The following is an 18,758-nucleotide window of genomic DNA, read 5'->3' on the forward strand; positions in this document are numbered from 1 at the left end:
AACGTTTTCCCACTAAGCCGATCTAGAACCTGACCTTCTAAAAGTTTCTCGGAATTCCACGAGCTGAGTCTAGAACCTTAGCATTAAATTGAAATGTCACAGAGGAATTATGTGATATTTATTGAATATTTTATGGTATTTATTGCGATTCATACGTTAGAGCGTTTTCTAGAAGAGTAGCGGATAACTTTGACCTTCATCACGTAGAAGGTGCAGTCCGTGGTCACAGCTAAGCCTTCTCCTTGAGCCGAATAAAAACAAATATTTGATTCCTTTCCATGCAGACAAACAATTCCTTAAAATCTCCTTTTATTCTGTAAGTTAAAACATTTTTGTCAGAACCACAATCATATCTTAAGGCATAAAACACAATTTTCTCCATGCAGTTCCTTTATAGTCTTCCAAAAAATAGTGTTTACAAAAAAATAGACTTTGACAGCAGATCGGCCCCTTCCGGCCCCCGTCTAGTCCCCCATTTCTCCTGCTGTAAAGACTCAAACCTTAATCAGTCGTTGGTCTCGTCTTAGATTCAGGAGCCGGATGTCTATCCCACGCATGTTTAATACCCTCACTGTATTACCCTCTACCACCTCTGCTGGGAGGATGTTCCACTTATCCATCTCCCTCTTAATAAAGAAAAAAATCTTCCATTCCATTTCAGCCTCTGACCCTCTAGCGTTAGATTCCGGTCTCTTGTTGTAACTTTTCTCCTCCTCCTTATTCATTTAAACGTCTCTCTCCAATCCCCCCCCTCTCTCTCTCTCTCTTCTATCCACCAAGCTGGACATATTGGGATCTCTTGATCTGTCCTAATAATTTTATCCTGCCTGTGTCTCAAAAAAAAAAAGAAAGACATCCTCTGTGGCTTCCCAACCTATTATTCCCTTTATGTTTACAGGTCGTCTCAACTGGCCCCTGGAGAGCAGCAACTGGCCCCTGAGCTGCTATAATTCTGTCAGACAGAAATAAAACTCTATAAATTTGTCTGAGAAGTCATCAATCAGGTGGCACAGAAGTCGCCTCTTGCCTGGTTACAGGTGACCTTCCTTTTTTCTGAATTCCTGCAAGAATTCCACCGACGCCTCTTGTCGTTCTAGAAGAATCCTCTAAGTTACCCTATAAAAAAATTATTATCATTTAAAAAAAGTATCATTTAACCTCTGTGCTTTATAGCCTTTCTTAGCACTTTCAGGTTATGACATTTCACTCCAGTAATTATAGTAATTATTATAGAATGTACACATCGAGATTAAAGAAAAAATTCCTCTTTTCCCTTCTCATAGAACCCTAAGAAGTATTGTTACATAAATGCTATTAAAATATTCTTTGCTTATCCAAGAATATCATTTTTGGTCTTTTTCCCCACAAAAAAAGAAACTAAATAACAAAGCACAATTAGAGGGCATTCCAAGCATCCAGGAACCCTTTAAAGAATTCTCTATCATCTCAGACGCCTCCCCCGAGACCCTTACAGTTACTACGGTCATTTATTATACACGGCCTGTTAAAAATAATTGGGCCTGGTGCTCCCGTTGGAAAATTGGTTTATTGATCTATTACATTTAGAACGATCAATGAGGTTCTGGACACCGTTTGATGTTGGAAACACCTCAACCCAACCACCCCCCCCAGTGCTTAGTTTACAAAGTATAACTTTTTATTGGATAAGAAGATCCATATTATTCCCACCAATGATCCCGGTTGGTCGTATAACCAGTATACTTGTATCAATTTTATCATCTGGGTGTTCTGGACGAAGGGGATACATTTTGGGGTACAATTGCCAAACATTGTCAAAAACTGAGAGGAGGAAAGCTTGGCAGGTCCACTCTTTATGAAGCAGCTCATGTGAATATCTCTGCGCCATTCAGGTCTTTCCTTTTCACCTGCAAATAGTTTGGCATGTCCTTTGGGGAGAGTCAAATTTCTTGAGCGACCTCTGATATATGATTAGATCCAGACTCACCAGCTCATCTCAAGACCTTGTCCACCATTGAAGTCTCCCAAAAGGAATACGCTGTCTCTAAAGATTTATGCTGTTGACTGGTCAATGGGCAGTCAACCAAAGCAATTACTTTGATTACCAGTTTTACACCCTGGACACAATTGTCTTTGTTATGTTCTTTCTAAAACTCACCAAAAAATTGGTCCTTAGGCCTCACTTGGTCCACCCAACCTTCAGCCACCTCACTCATACACACTCTTTCACACTCACACTTACACTTACCTGGAGAGTGTCATGTACTCTGCTCACATGCGGTGATCCTACAAAGTCAAGTAGGGCTGGCCCTCTTTGAAGAATTTGGACGGTTGCCCCCCTGCCCTCTGTACCAGCCCTCTTCTGTTGGGGATGCAGTCCTACTCTACAAACACGTACCAATTGCCCCTACATCAAAGTACCCCACTATTGGCGAGACGTAGAGAGGGTTTAATAGACGGGAGAAGTGTGGACGGAATCTCGGAGCGTAGGAAACAGGGTGACTTTGTGATGATGCACAATTTATATGGAAAGTTAATGGATTTCATTCATATAGCACAGGGGCACTTTATGTTTTTTAAATTCAGACGTATAGCCATTGCGAGAAATTTCATTGTAAAGCGCTGGAATCTCTGTAGGTCTAATTGGAGTGAATGGTGAATTTATATTTAGGTGACATCAGCGTATTATAACTATTACTGGAAAGAGCAGGAGCCCAAGGGGAGAACAGAAATAAATTAGGAAGAGGCTCTGGTGCCTGAATGTGTCTCTAAGGAAAAACAACTCATTGTCTGATGACTGACAAGTTGTCATTTATTTAAAGCTGTCAGCTAGAGACAATTAAGAGTCCGTGACAGCTTATTCTAGAGAGGAAAGGTGATAAGACTTTGCTTTCTGACAGAAGGAGTTAATGGAAGAGCAGCAGCTGGCACAGCAGGTCCGTAAAACTGAAAGGGATAGTAACAATCCATAATAACCTCAGAAATGGGGAATTTTAATGGGTGAAACTTTATCCAGGTCAGGGATTTCATAGGTTTTTATAGAGGTCCTCTGTGCTCCATGCTCGCTGTTTTTAACCCTGAACTAACCCCAGAAAGTAGGTGACGGCTGGCACCTTTCTGCTCAGGTGGCAATCAGTAATAAACCAGCAGAAAACATTTGGCAGAAAACACTTTAAAAAAACACATTTCTAAAAAGGAATGGATAGAAAACTCATAAAATGAGCACAAAAGTGATCCATTCAGGATGTAAACGCTGCCTTCCTACTCTAGACCCTCTGGTGGCTGCATGTGGTAGTGCAAGTAAAAGGTTCAGATGGTTGACCTAAATATTTAAGTTTTTTATATTTGTTTTTGTGGCTTTGTACAAATCGGCAAATTTGCCAAAACTTAGCAAATTTGCAATTCGGCCGTATATATATATAATGTAAGTAGATAAAAAACTGCCAGAAAGTATTGTGAAGGAAGTAAGAACAAATATGCGGTGGGGTCCATGCATTCGTACAGGAGAATCTGTCAAATCGTTCCCTTAGCAGACACCCCAGGGGAAGATATTATTTATGTTTTAGCCGCTATAACAGCGTGAACCAAAATCTTTTTATGGAAATGAGATAAATTCCGCTGTGACATGTAACAGTAGCAGAATCCGGGAGCCTCCGGGCTAACCCGGCACTTATTGTCTAGAACGGCTCTGCTTCTCTTCCATAGATCTGGAGGTTTAAAGGGACATTCGTTCCTTATCACAACTTATGCTAAATAAATAGCGTGTCACGTCCATGCGCTGCAACGGAAGCAGCATTTCTGTTACATGCATGCATTGTTTGCTACGGAACATTTTTGACGTGTTGACGAGATTTTAAAAACACGGGGGGGGGGGGTATTTTTTAAAAAAAAAAAAAGTGATTGTGGGACAAAATTCCAAAAAGTGGTCTCATCACCATAGTAATGACTTTAGGAAATTTTACAATAAAAAGAAAATAAGTGAAATATTAAAAAAATATACAAATTAATGGGTTAGGAAGTCTAGGCCAGGTGCATGCTGGGACATTCTAAACAGGCGAATACATGTTAACATGCACATAGGAGCACTTTCTTGCCACTGATTGGCTATTTCATGTAGTCAAAAGTGGTGCAAAAACAAGCCCAGGGAGGGGCAGTGCACTGCAACTCTGGAGCTGCAGCTTCTCCTTAAGGTAAGTTTTTAAAACAGGAATTATTTAAAATATGGAAGGTATATCTCAAAATATGGACAAACTGTGATTATTCCAGATTACATTTTTTTATTCCGTCAAACCCATCTCCAATATCTGTATAATAACACCTGACGCCTTTCTGTATGTGAATGATATAAATATTCTGACCACCCTGTAATTTCTGCCGGAAATGAATTCACTTTTTCGTTTTTTAGTGACGTTCAAAGACCGCTCTGTAAACGGCAGGCGGATTTAACGAGTTTCAGCTAATTTACATGTCATTTTAGTTTCCCAATAATGTCGTTTTTCACCAGCGCATTGTTCATTGGGTTTCTTTGTCTGATTCTCGTACAAGAAGTCATTTCGTGGTCCTTCTTTAGAATAATAGAATGCGAAGCGCGTTGGAGACGCTTGGAGAACAATTTCCAAAATTTCTGCAAACCCTCCCTCTGTTTACCGCTGACGGGATGTTCCTTTTAATGTTATTACATTTTCAATTATTTATAACGTTATCAGTAAAGGTTATTTCATATTTATAGAACTTGCGTCGGGAGGTAATGTCTCACTGAACCAAAGAGAATTTATAATGAAGACATAATTTATTCCCGTCCAAAACTATAACTATTTTACAAAAAAATTGTTTGTGTAAAAATTATATAGTAATTTAGCGGGATTTTTTTTTTATATCCAGGAGATAGAAATTCCACTTAAAGGGACAGCTTAGCCTAAAAATAAATTGTTCATTAAAAAAGGGCATATTTAAAACTTCTGGAGGTTTTCTTTTTTGGGCCAAAGATCTTTGTCCAACCGGAAGAAACCGGAAGAAATGAGCTATGAATTAAAAAATTCTGACAATTTAAATCCAAGCTTTTTTCAGCCAATCAGATTGAAGATGAGAATACCAAAGAAAGTCTTCTTTTAATAACTCTGGTGAACTGGTTATTACAAAAACTGGTAACATTTAAGCCGGTAACGTTTTAAGTAAATAAATCTCCACTGTGAGAGCCGGAGAACGGTTCCAGCTCATCATTGATGACCCAGAGCCATGACTTGGTGGTAAATATGAACTTCATATCAATTTCACCAAAAATTCTTGGGGCTGATGCTGAACAACAAAATAAATCAGTTCAACAGGAGTAGTGTTATTTTTCAACTTCAATTAACATGTTACTATGTTACCCATTGGGCCATTACATGTTTTGGAGGGCCTGGGACCTGGCCTTCCTCACGACCTTCGCTTTTGCAATTTTTGGTGGCGAGGACACCAAAGGAAAATATCAAAATTTGTTCCCATGGAAACCTTTTTTTTTTTTTATCTCATGTTGGAATTCAAATTGATAGGAAAATGGTATGAAGCGACAACTTTGTTTAGTGTTACACCGGTTGCAATGTAAATGTTGTGTCTCTTGACTTTAACGTCAGCGTAATGCAAATGGCTACAGAGATTCGATTCCAAGGGGTGGAAAGTCACCGTTTTGGGTCCCCAACCTACTTTTTTACATTTCCTTTTTTCTTCACCCGTTAGTAAAAAGGTGACTTACAGGCGCGAGCCGATGCTGACGAGTTCAGTGCGTTTCTCCCACGTTATCTCTGATTCCCTGGGTCATTTAGAACATTCCTTAGTAGGCAACAAAGTATCAATAAGTTGGATACCTGTGCCGTCCTTTGATAGTTTGAACATTTTTTTAATAATTCCTGAGATAATTTATTGATGTAGCCCCCCCCCCCGGGGATCGCCTCTTGTTTACGAGTGCATCTCCTATTCTGAGCGGTAATAATCTGACGTCTCTTTTTGGCCGTGAGTGATGTTACAAAAAGAAAACCGAGACGGCTTTTCTGGCTTCAAAGAACTTCTGAATTTCCTGACGCAAATAAATTGGGGATTTGGCAGCTGTCAGGAGAGCAGCTTTTGCAGCTCTCTTCTCATTCCAGATAATTAGTGATGTCAACACCCTTCTCCATTTTTTTTTGTGTGTGTGAACGCAGCCTATGAAATTGTAACGTAATTCTGAGGTGTGCATGTTCGTTAACCCTTTGACTGCCTGAAGGGGGTGCACATGGTTACTTATAATGTTGCTCTGTATAAAGCTACATTTTTGATAAGTGATCGTTTTGAGTAACGGCTAGCGAAGGGCCGCCCTGTTTGGGTTTAAAGGGACAGTTTAATGTATCTGGCAGCTTCACCAAAGACAAACTTTAATATGCGTTCTTTAAAAATAAAGACCTTGCCTTAGGGCCGCACTCTCCCCCGTGGTCCGGCGATGCTAGACACTGATAGGTTGCTTGAAGCAGCCAATCAGAAGTAGGATTGCAAAGGAATTGCACTGAGGGATCATGGGAAATAGAGGCACGTTTTGCATTAAAGGGCCTTCCTTTGCTGGCTGGAAATCAGGAATTATTAACCTAAATCAACGTATAAACAAAACCCTAAACGAGGGATTTTAAGGCTGGATTCCAACACAGTTTTATCCCAGATGTGACAGTTTCCCTGTAAGCAACGTCACATAAATGTCTGTTTTTAAGCAGCGGTCCCCCTTTAAAAATGATATATTCGCTTTTAAAGTCGAGACTTTTCTGGTTTATTATACAGCGAGGGCAGAAATGAGGCTGAACTTCGGAGATGCATTTTTTTTATTATTGCTAACAGCTTGATAATGACCAGCGAAATCTGCGGCTTAATGAACTTATGACTGCGCTTGTAAGATTAGATTATACTGAAGGGGGCAACCCGGCAAATGGAAGAACATTAGAAGCTTATGGTAATATAATTCAGGCTGCCTGATTTTCTTTCCGTCGTTTAGGTCTTTAGTCTCCCTTAGTATCTGCTCGGAGTGTTCCAAGACAGGAAGGATAAATAAAGTGCAGGCTGCCGGGGGGGGGGGGTGGAAAACCATTCAATTAATTAAATTATGTGACAAGATTAATGATTGAGGCATTAAAAGGAACCTTGATGGTCGGACCTCGCCTCTATGGCTTCTGTTGAACATGATTGGTTGACATGAAAACATTATACCTCCCAACAGCGCCAGTTTTCATGGGACAGTCCTGATTTTTGGGCACTGTTCAGCTTCTGTGGGAAGGAGGGATCATGGGTGGGTTGAGGAGATCCTCTGATCTCCCCTGATCGGCTCAGGGGGCTTTAAAAATTATAATGGTCCGTGTTGTTGCAGAATAGACCGCCATTGCATCTTCAACGGGGTGGCCTCCTAACGACACTCTGAAATTGAGCCCCGCAAGGTGGTTCTTTTGGGCAAATTGAGCGAATGTCCCCTCCCCCGCAACACACACCTAACGCAAGTGTCTCAATGTGAATACCCGAAATGTTGAGGGGTATGAAACCTAGAAACCAGCGAGATTTACACCAAGGCTCCATGTTGGGATGTTAATTGCCAGGTATCTGCCATTTGGCTCCTCCCATTCCCTTCCTGGATTGCCCACTTTCCACCTAAACTCCAATCACTGTATTTGTCAGCACGGAACATGCGCAGGTCGACTCCGTGTCCGGTGAATACGGGCGCACGCAAACGTTGCCAGCAGTCCCAATATACGGGACGCTGTGCTGGTGTTATCAAATTAAGGCAAATTCTTATCATTTTGTGCCAGTCGTTGGAGCACGTGGGAAGTTGTATTTTACAGCAGCAGCAAAGCGTTGTTTACCGACACGATTTCCTCTCACTTTGTTGTCTCTGGGTTGAGAGGAAGGTGTCGGTGAAGCTGCCGGGAAGCTGCTAGAATAATTCCCTGTGTTGTGAAGCAGCAGGATGTCTGACACGACACTGCGAGGCCTGTCGCCGTATAATAATCCAGGGGGATGTGTTGTTCGTGCGAGTTACTAGGAGACTTAAGATGAGGTTTATTTACAAAGGGAAATAGAGCATAAAAAGCTGCTGGTGCATAAACAGAACACGTGGAGGCTGCATGTCTGCCGCCGGCCGCAGCACACGACGCATTACCTGATGGCCGCCTCAGATAAACAGCAACATTTCTTCATGTAAAGCAAGGAATGTGCAAGCCACATGCGATGTCTCCTTGGAATGTCCCCCATTTCTCCTCAGAATGTCCCCCATGTCTCCTCAGAATTTCCCCCATTTCTCCTCAGAATGTCCCCCCATTTCTCCTCAGAATGTCCCCCATTTCTCCCCAGAATTTCTCCCATTTCTCCTCAGAATGTCCCCCCATTTCTCCTCAGAATTTCCCCCATTTCTCCTCAGAATGTCCCCCATTTCTCCTCAGAATGTCCCCCATTTCTCCTCAGAATGTCCCCCATTTCTCCTCGCAATATCCCCCATTTCTCATTCTGTTTCCCTTAAGCGACCTTTTCAACACAAGCTATGTGGAGCTGCTTTACTCGATCTAAAACAAATCTATACATACATTTTTAGCATATTTTACATCAGATGTATGCACCGTAAAAACAAAATACCAATTTCTTTTTTTTGTTTTCTGTATTTCCATGGTAACATGCCCTTGCACGTCAGCAAGGTGGAAATTAAGAGAGGGCGTGATGATGGTTACCGGTGAAGGGCAGATTGAAGGGATACTCAGTCTTGTGTACCGGTTGTGCATTTTAGACATGTATACAAAGTGCTACCTCATTTAATTGGCTTTTGTGGCTTTTGGGATGCCACCACCTTCCTAAAATTGAGCTCTCCATGGTAGCCAATGAAAGTGTCAGAAGCATTTGACTTCCACCTAATTTCCCATCTCTCTCTCTGTTCCCCTAATCCCTGAACATTCAAGGCATATGGTTAATGGATCAGTAGGGTTACTCTAGGTCATTGATAGCCATATGTTCTCTGTAGGATCTGGATAGGTGGGGTAAACTCGATTTAATCCCAATTCTGAGGACTCCCCACCCAACTGCGATCACCTTAATTTGCACACGCCAATTTATCCTGTTTTATCCTCAAAATAACATTAAGATAGAGAAGGAACGCCTGGGACTTAATCGCCTACACTTTTTTCTTGCGTATTTGTAAGTTTTAGGGCACACAAGGTCAATAAAAAAAATTTGGCCAGACAGACTTATTTTGTTTAGAATTCTTGACATGTTTTCCTTCCATAATATTTTTTTTTTTAACCTGCAAATCTCAAGGACGTTGAAAGAAAGCAGCATGGATGTCTCGAGCGTGGGGGGGCTTTTCTTCCATTTGCTTTCCAGCAGAGAAATATTATAACCAGAGAGATGCTCGCGGTTACAATGAATTCATAAACAAAAGGTCCGAGTCACTTCTAGATCAAGACGCTGCTTCGCGTTGTAGTTTTACCGGATCCTCCTTCCAGTCCCAAATCTCTCACATCCGACGGAATTATTTTTATCAAATAAAACCAAATAAATAATTGTTTTTTTCCCCCTCCAATTATGCTTAAATAATTATTGGAAATTAGAACGGCTCTTTAGCCAATTTGCACAGTGGTCTTCCGATCGATGCTTGTAATTTTTCATTATCGGGAGTGACAACTTTTTTTCCCCCACGCATTTGGCTTGACAAGTGTGAAATTTGCTCTGCGACCAGAGTTTTAATTTTAAAAATCAGCTGGAGGAAAAGAAATAAAATAGAATCCCAACATCATTAAACGCGACAGGCTTAAACTTCACCTGACGGTTCGCTTTAGCTCGGTTTGGAGAAACTTTTTTTTAAAGTTTATTGATTCACTGGTTTGTGAAGCACCTTTCAGAACACAGAATCTAGATACATTCTCGTCGGTAACATTTGCCACCATGTTTTTTTTATTATTATTATTATTAGAAGTATCAAATAAAAAATAAGCTTCCAAAAATATTGTGCTATTTAAAATAAAAAAAAAACATTTTTTGCACCAACGCTGTCCATTGGGATAAAGGGTTAAATATAAAATTATCAAAATATTAATAATAATATTTTTTTTTTATTAATAATGGAAAATTACATGAACGCCACCCATCCCCAAACCTTTATGTTACCCTATTGTGGAGGTCAATCTTGGTATTCCCAGGACCTAGAGACCGAGGTATTCCTTTGTGCCCTTTCGCATGATCATTTGCCCCCTTAGCTCCAAAATAAGGGTATCGGAGAGGGGATCTATGTATATATTCGATAATGGGTTTAAAACGCTTGAGGAAGCTTTTGGTAAATGACAGTAAATAATTTATGGCGTATTTGTAAGGATTTTTTTAAAAAAAAGAAAAAAAACCCAAAAAAAACATACTTGGATTTGCAAATTTAGCTGAAAGCAAAAAATAAATAAAAACATGTCCTCTCATCCTTTTCTAGCCAAGCATCCAGCTCGGAGATGTGCGTTTCTATTGTTTGAGACATTTTTTTTATGTAACCGCAGTATCTCCGCAAGGTTCCGTATTAATAATATTTGCATCTAAATTATCTGGCAAACACGGGCCAGCGAGACATAACTTACCGCGGGGAATTATCGGGACCATGAAACACAAAAAAAAAACTATGTTTGCGGATCGTTTGTTTAGTTAAAGGTTTAAGTTTCCAAAGAAGCGTTGGGTAAATAATATTCGGAGAGAAGGAGCACTCCAGCTGTGAGGTGCGGGAGATTAAATGACTTTAACCTTTATTTAAAGAACCTTTAGTATGGATAACACCGGAGTATATGATTGGTTTTACTTAATAAAATGGAAGATAAGAATAATATATATAAAACCCAAGGAGATGTTTTACATGCTATATGGAGCATATATACCTTCTTACCCATCCCGGGGTCCCGTGGACGAAGACATTGTATCAGGTGTTGGGTGCAACTTACCTTTAAACCACGGCTGTCCGTGTCACACGCTGCCTGCAGGTAAGCATGGCTGCCAACGCAGTCCTCTCCATCGGCGTCCCCCAGTTCCTGATTCTGAGCGTGGGGATATGACTTCATTTCCGGGCACTCAGATGAAGTCAGCTTGCGCGATGGAGCAGGAGACCAGACCCGTCACCAGCTCCTGGACCACAAGGGAAGAGCCTACAAAGGTAGGTAGGCTGGAAGGGCGTCCGAAATGTAGATGTGTGTGTGTGAGGCATGGAGTGAGTGTGTACAGGTGTAAGTGTCAGTATGTGTGACTGCGAGTGTATGTAAATGTGTGTATGTGAAGCTACCTGTGAAGCTGGAGTTATGGGCGTGTATTATACACATGTACTTATTTTTCCCTAAATACTGCATATTATACACAGGTGCATATTATACATGGGGTTTTAGGGTACTTTATTACCTTTCCGACTGTTGAACCACGTATAAAGAGAGGCACAGGGATTTGGGAGATGAGACACTGGCGCTTGTAAATAAGGACACCTGGGAGGGATCATTTTATAGAGATTAAAAATAATTCCGCACATCTCTTTTTTTTTTGCTTAAAATGTAAGTTTTACCTCTGGTTTGGGGGTTATTTTACTTGCACATAAAACTCCCACATGCGATTACAGACCCGCTGTTATGGAAGCGGCTAGAGAGTTAAGGGTTAGAAGATAGTTATCAGGTCTAAGGACTAATGGGAATTCCTAGTCAACACGATTCATTTCTTTGATGAATGACGGTCGGCGATATTATGAAGAATGTTCTTCAGAGCAATTTCCATCAAGTACAGGACCTGTCAAGAAATAATAAAACATACAATCCATAAAAATTAAGGATGGTTTCATTGGTTTTCCCCACTTTTCTATTTAAGAAAAATTGTTTAAAACCTGCGGTTGTAATAAAATGTATCTTCTTCGAATGTCGCCGGCCAATGGAGCCTGTCTGTATCTTTTTTTTTTTTAATGGAAGCCGCAAACGTTAAATCATGTTTCAGACAGAAATCATCGTCCTTTTCACTGAAAGAATTACGGTCTTTATATCCCTGGCCTGTCTAGAGGTCCAGATGGTGAATGCCAAGAGACCTTTACAAATCATTACAAATGAGTGGTTTTCATACTGTATCCCATTATCCTTATACCAACACAAACGCCCGTGCTAGATATATTATGAAAAAGGGGATATTAAAAGGATTTCACCAGACCGTTTATGGGAACGGTCATACTGAAGCAACATCGCAGGATATTTAAACTGTCGTTTTCGGATCTCTTCCTGGACTCACAGCAAAATTATCCATTATACCCAATAAATTTCAGTTTAATGCAGAACCATAATAATAATAATATTTACTTTGCTGGGTAAGTGACCTTAGATGATCCGGAACAATTGATACAGGATGGAAACAAAGTGAATTACTTCATTGCAAAAAATAAATGTCTAGTGTCCTTTAAAAAAAAACATTTATTGATCTCTAAAAGAGAAGCTTCACGCGTAGCAGTAAGGTTCTAATACTGTGTTCTATTAATTTACTTCTTCGTGGGTCTGTAGTCATAGAATGTGATGTCAAGCATGGAAAATTTCTTAGCTACTAAAATATGCCTTTTATTAATATTATTAAAACTAAATATCTCACACTTAGGTTGCATTTTGGCAAAAAAAAATTTTTTTGCTCAGTTTATTTTTTCAACACAAAACCGGGCGAGCTGAAATGGCCAACTCTTCTATCAACTCCCAGTTTAGTGAATACATACCTCCCAACAGTCACAGTTTTCATGGGACAGTCATGATTTTCAATTTTCAGGCGCTGTCCCACATAGTTGCCCCACTGTCCCGCCTTTTTAGCCGGTGGAGATTATGAGCCCGTTGGGGAGATTCTCTGATCTCTCCTGATAAGATAAGATGGGCGGGTGGCCACTCCTCTAGCCCTGCCTACTTTTATGTTGGCCTACCCACTTCTGATAGCTGACCCCACCCCTCCCTGCCTCTTGCTACACCCCCCCAGCACAGCTCAATGGGGACACCCGAAATGTTGGTGAGGGTGTGTGAATACGTCCTGTTATCTATAGCCTACCCACTCATGATTTTGACTTTTCACCCGACAGCCAAGAAACGGTTAAGAGCTGTTACAATAATGTCTGTTGGATTTGTGTTTTTGGATGACTTGTGTGATGTTCCAATAGCTTTCACATGTCAAAACACACAAAAAAAAGATTGATGAAAAATAACTATTAGATATTAATTCAATTCCTAAACATCTGGCATATGATATCAATTAAAAAAAAACATCAACTATAGGCTGTTGTAATATGCTAATTACATTTGCATATATTTCTTGATACAAAGTTTCTAAGACAAAGTCATACATATTTATATCCTCAAAATAGCTGACTGTATAATTGCACATTTAAGTAACTTCTCCTTCTTCAGTAAAAAAAAAAAAAAGTCATTATATTATTGCTGCTAATTAGGGATGGGGAAATTAAATCATTATTATTTGTGGAGTTAATTTATACTAATTTCACCCTAAGCAATATAAATTCAAACACGGGCCGCTAAATTGCGCAGGTTGAGTAAGATCCGAGAGTCGTCTGTGGGGAATGCTGTGGGCGAATGTAAGGATTTATCTTGTTACATCAAAAAACTTAAACAGGAAATAATGCATAAAATAATAAATAAATAAAAAAAAGCATAAAAAAGCTCATTAAGTCGATGGAAATTTTCAAATGTTAATTTAGACCAAGGGCCCAGATTTACTAAATAACATTTTGCAATTAATTGTACAATTTTCACAGTGATAATTATTCCAATACAAAGTAAAAATTACTGATCATCCTAATATAAATGTTATAAAAGTGAATCTAATTTGTAAATCGTTAAATATACCTCTAATCCTGGCTCCCTTGTAAAAAAAAATATTTTTTTAAACTATAAAAAAACACAGAAAATATATTTAGAAAAAAATACTGAAATTAATAAAACAAAAATTAAAATCATCACAATGTTTAAAAAAGTTAAAAAATAACATTGTATTTATAAATCAATTTCAATTTTTATGTCAAATGAAAAAAAATAAATATACATTAATTAACTAATTAATTAATTAATTAATTAAAACTTTTAAAAAAAAATCTACATCCAGTCTTTAAAATAGGGCCAATATATTTTATAATATTTGAAGAAAACATGAAATAGCTGAGTTTTGGAGATTATTCTAAACATATCTTAAAAATATATATTTTATTTAATTAACTGCAAAAAAAATTTCTTTTTTTGGGGGGAGGGGATGAGGACCTCCACTTTATGCAGTCAGTTATTTTTCTGTTTAAACTCCCTTTGTGGTTAATCTGCAGAGGGTTTCCGACTCCATGGATGTTTGCCTCTTGCATGCAATAAAATAAAATAAATAGAGATTGTTGGGAAATACAGCCCTAGGCGCTGAAACTCCATCTAAGACTAAATACTGGCACGAGGCTAATCGTCGATAAATATCGCCAGAGAAAGTTGCAAAGAATGTTGACGAGAGAGTTGAAGAGGGCATGAAACCCTTAAGATGAAGAGGATAAACATGAAGTGCGCGTCTCCTGACAAGCAGAATGTGACAAATACCCTCTAGTCGTAACATTCTGAAACGCGGTTCATGTAACTTTCCAGTAATCTCACTGAAAGGCAAAAAAATATGTCTTTGATTAATAAGGTCGTTTCTACAGCCCGTATAATGCAAACTATTGCATACGATTAAACTTGGAATGAATCTTTCAAGGGTACGAGAGGCGCTAATTCAATTTCACTTTATTTAACACCCAATGCAGTTTTATGCTTAATAAATAACATTTTAAAAAGGAAACTCATAATTCCCCCCCAGATTTTATATATTAGTATTTCCATGTGACTGTCCATACATCCAAGGATGGGAAATCCAAAGAGCAAAAAAAGAACTTGTTTGAGACCTAGATTGACTACCGGTAAACTGGGTAAGTGCACGGCGGCCTGGTGCCCGATGACGCCTCCCATGGTTAAGCATGTGGTTGCCGACTGCCATTTTTTGGCCGCTGGTATTTATGTTCCGGAGCTGCCCTTCATTGGTTGATGCCAAAGGAGCCCCCTGCTGGCGACCAATAGAGTGGCTCTTACGAACCTTTTAAATCCTGGCGCAAAAGCTATTGGTCCCCCCAGGCCAAGTTGCTCTGAGGTGTACCTTGGTCTGCCCTTTGCCAGGGGGAGCTCAAATTTCTGTTCCTCCTAGGCCAAGCTGCTCAAAGCAGTTGTCTGCGTCTGATAGAGCTGCTCTTCATTGGTGGATGACAGACGAGCCCTCTGCCGGCGACCAATAGAGTCGCCTTTATGGACCTTTAAATCCTGGCTCCAAAGCTGCTGCTAACTGTTACAGTGTTAACCCCGTATAAACCCCTGCTAGAAAACCGGCAGAAAACAAAGAGAAAACCAAATACATAGTAAGGGCGAATATTCGTAGAATAGGAAGATTATTTTTTTTTGTCGGCACCCAAGTCTAGTCTTTGGTAAACTTTGAATATATTGCTTAGCCAGGGTGGGTTTCGCTATAGAGGAATGTATTGGATGCTCAATTTAATAAATCTATTGTATAGAAGTCAGGTTGAAGTCAGTGCCATATTTACTGTTGGCGTTGGTCTAGGTCTAACCTAGAGTATGTATTAGAGAGTCCTTTTAACATTGCTACACAGCATGGAGGAAAGTGACCACACGAAGAAAATGCTCCTTCTATAAAGACGGAACAACGGAAGCCGGCTTCTCTTCATTCTCATCTCTCGGAAACTTTGCAAACAGCTCTGAAAATCTCCTGAATATTTTATCAGCCGAGTTCACGAACCAAAAGCTGGATCCTGTAACCGAGAAAATGGAGCAGATTTCTCAAGCCTCATCTGTTCCCTCGTGGAGTGACCGTTATGTTATTTCGGGCAGCCCTCGGGAATTGACAACGGCTCTGGTTATGACAAGCGAGATGGACGTTGGAGTCCACAGCATCCTAACCACCAGATGTTGCCTAGTTTTTTGCCCCGCTCTCGGGGGGGGGCACTTTACTGGCGTTTTAATACAACTATCAAGACACTCAGCCAGCCACCTGAGCCTCAGGAGAATTACCGACCGCCGCAGAAGCAGTTATTCCTATTCTTCCATAAAAGACAAATAACGGATGCTTTGAATAAGAATTTCCTTCTAATCCTTAAGGTTTTTGTGCTGCATTATAATCCCCGGAAGTGCATAAAATGCTCATTGTGCCACAATTTCATTATCTGCAATTTTGTACAAGGGGATAAATATATATCAATAAAAAAAAAGTTGTGAATTAAATATACCCATTGCCAAAAAACATGAGAGAATGATATTTGTTCCCTGTTTGCATGCTAAATAATGAATGTGAGTAGTGTACGCAGGGCTCTTTTGCACAGTATTAGCCTAATTGCTGCAGCGGTTACAGCCTCTGAGCGAATGAATGTTTACTCTGAATCGGCACAAACAACGAATGAAAAGGACCCCGTTGTTAATAATTGAGGCACATGTTGACAAGGAAAATCATCGTAGAAAAGATCGTGAAATCGAAGCTGACGACTGGCTTGGAATTTTTAAATTATAAATTACGTTGATTTTGTTGGGTTTTTTTTTTTGAGGGGGGGTGAGGGGTCATGGGAATGTTCCCAAACCAAACTATGATTGACCCTTCAAGCTTTCCATCCTTCTGCAGGACTTCAGGGCCCTTTTACAAAGGGAAAGAAGGCAAGAGGGTAGGTTGGAAAATAAAATAACCCTCTATGAGGGCAGGAGCCCCCCTGTTGCGTAATAGGGGTAAGATCGCCCAGACTCTCCATAAATTTTTTTTTTATTGATATCAGTAATTTATTTATTATTTTTATCTAGAAATAATTTTTTTCAGCGTTGATAGAAAACCAATGCCTAAGTTCACCAATTTTTCAAATGCATTTTTACACTAAGCTGTGCCTTTTTTTTGGGGGGGGGGTTAACTCTCCTTAAGTGACTACAAAACTGATGAAACCGTCCTTGCCGAGACTTGTTTATAATGACCGTTATAATCACCATAACTATTTTGCTTATATTAGACCATTTTGAAATGTACATTTTTATGAGGCCGTTAGCCCTTATCACATTTTGCAACATTTACTATGCAAATAAGAATCCAAAACGCTTTGAAATTTTAGAGTCTAAATGTGTTAGGAAAGATAACATGTCTTAGTATCTTTTTTTTTTACACTTCCCTATAAATTATTACAAATGGCCAATTGAGTTGAAAAGTCAAGCACGACATCTCCAGAGGCTGCTCTGGGACGCTTGAAGTCTTCTAAGTCTTCTTCATTAAGTTTTATTTGACCTCATAATGTATTTCTAATGAACAGTTCACAACTTTACGACTTTAATGGGGTGTCTTGATTAAATTAGAAAGATTCCTCCGATACTTTTCATGACATGAGAATGGTGGTGACTGGAGACTTCCGCAAGTCCTAAAGTCCTAAAGTCCACCCAACAAAACACCAGTGATGGCTTTAAGAAGGAGGTGAATGAAGCTAGAAGGTATGCGGCCAACATGTCCATCGGGGTTGGTCCATTTTTAGACTTAAAGTTCAATTTTTTCATCATTTACATTAGGAAGGGCTGACTAGATGGGGACCAATGGGTCTTACCTGTCGCCAAATCCTATATATATATATATACTGTATATATTCTAATGATGTGTGCAGAATGTTAATAAATAAAAACCAACCTAATTCAAACACCAGTGACTGATGGGGCAATTGACTTCAGATAAAAAAAAAAGTTAAACAATAAGGCAATTTATTTCCAAAAAACGATATTTTAGACGGTGCTTCTGAAAAATGTGTATACAAACAAGATTTATACCAGTTTTGGCTTTGAAGGTATTTTTTTTCCAATTATCTGATTCATTTTGAGATTCGCTCTAATCTCTAGCTTATAAGAGCAGAGAAAATATAAGAAAAATACAAAAAATAAACTTTCTCCATCCATTCTTCAATTTTAATTTCTTGATCTCATCTTTTTCCTAAATTTGTTTTGTGGTTCTATGAACAACTTGGAAAGGGATTTGGTGACCATAAGAGGCCACAAAAAGCGCTCTCCATGCATTTTACAAAGGTTTCAAGCAACTATTGCCTATTTATTTTGTTTGCATGGGCTGGTTTGACATAATGCTAAGCAAACAAATTAATAATAATAAATAAAAAAATAATAAATATTAATATATATTGTGCTAAACAATTAATAATATATAAAAAATGTATAAATATTAATATATATCGTGCTAAACAAATAATTAATAATATATAAAAAATGTATAAATATATATATATATATATATATATTGTGCTAAATAAATAAATAAATAATAATAATAATATATATATATATAAACACACACAAAATTTGCCGGAATCACCATTGTATTAAATAATCCCATAACCAGGAACGTTTAAGCCATTGAGCTGCTTCGTTCAGAGGCTCTTGGAATAAAATCTTGCCTTCAGGCTCTTCCAATACGGGAATCCAACGCAGGTCAATTTATGATTATGTCCACTTCCTAAATAAAAGTCCTTCTCCGTCTACTTCATTTGGTACCCTGCCATACATCACTTACATTTCTTATGCCTCAGGTAACGCTGCTGAAATAAATCATTTAATAGGAATGTTTTCCAACTGCAGGCGTTTGAAGGAAATCTTTCTTTACGTCCACAATATTAATAGCGGGATGACAATATTCACTCATATTTAGAGCTTCTGCAAATATCCCTGCATCTTTCCTAAAAATAT

General features: G+C 39.0%; 1 protein-coding gene across 1 annotated transcript in view; it reads left to right on the forward strand.

Moving 5' to 3' along the window:
* The window catches only part of JAM3 (junctional adhesion molecule 3), a 166,489-nt gene extending 162,863 nt beyond the window's left edge, over nt 1–3,626 (forward strand). The window contains exon 8 of the mRNA XM_053452669.1: nt 3,617–3,626. The gene's annotated coding sequence lies outside the window, so the exon portion shown is untranslated. The remainder of the gene's footprint in view (nt 1–3,616) is intronic.
* Nucleotides 3,627–18,758: the final 15,132 nt, after the last annotated feature.

The sequence above is a fragment of the Spea bombifrons genome, chromosome 12 (genome assembly GCF_027358695.1).
Source record: "Spea bombifrons isolate aSpeBom1 chromosome 12, aSpeBom1.2.pri, whole genome shotgun sequence".
Lineage (NCBI taxonomy): Eukaryota > Metazoa > Chordata > Amphibia > Anura > Pelobatidae > Spea > Spea bombifrons.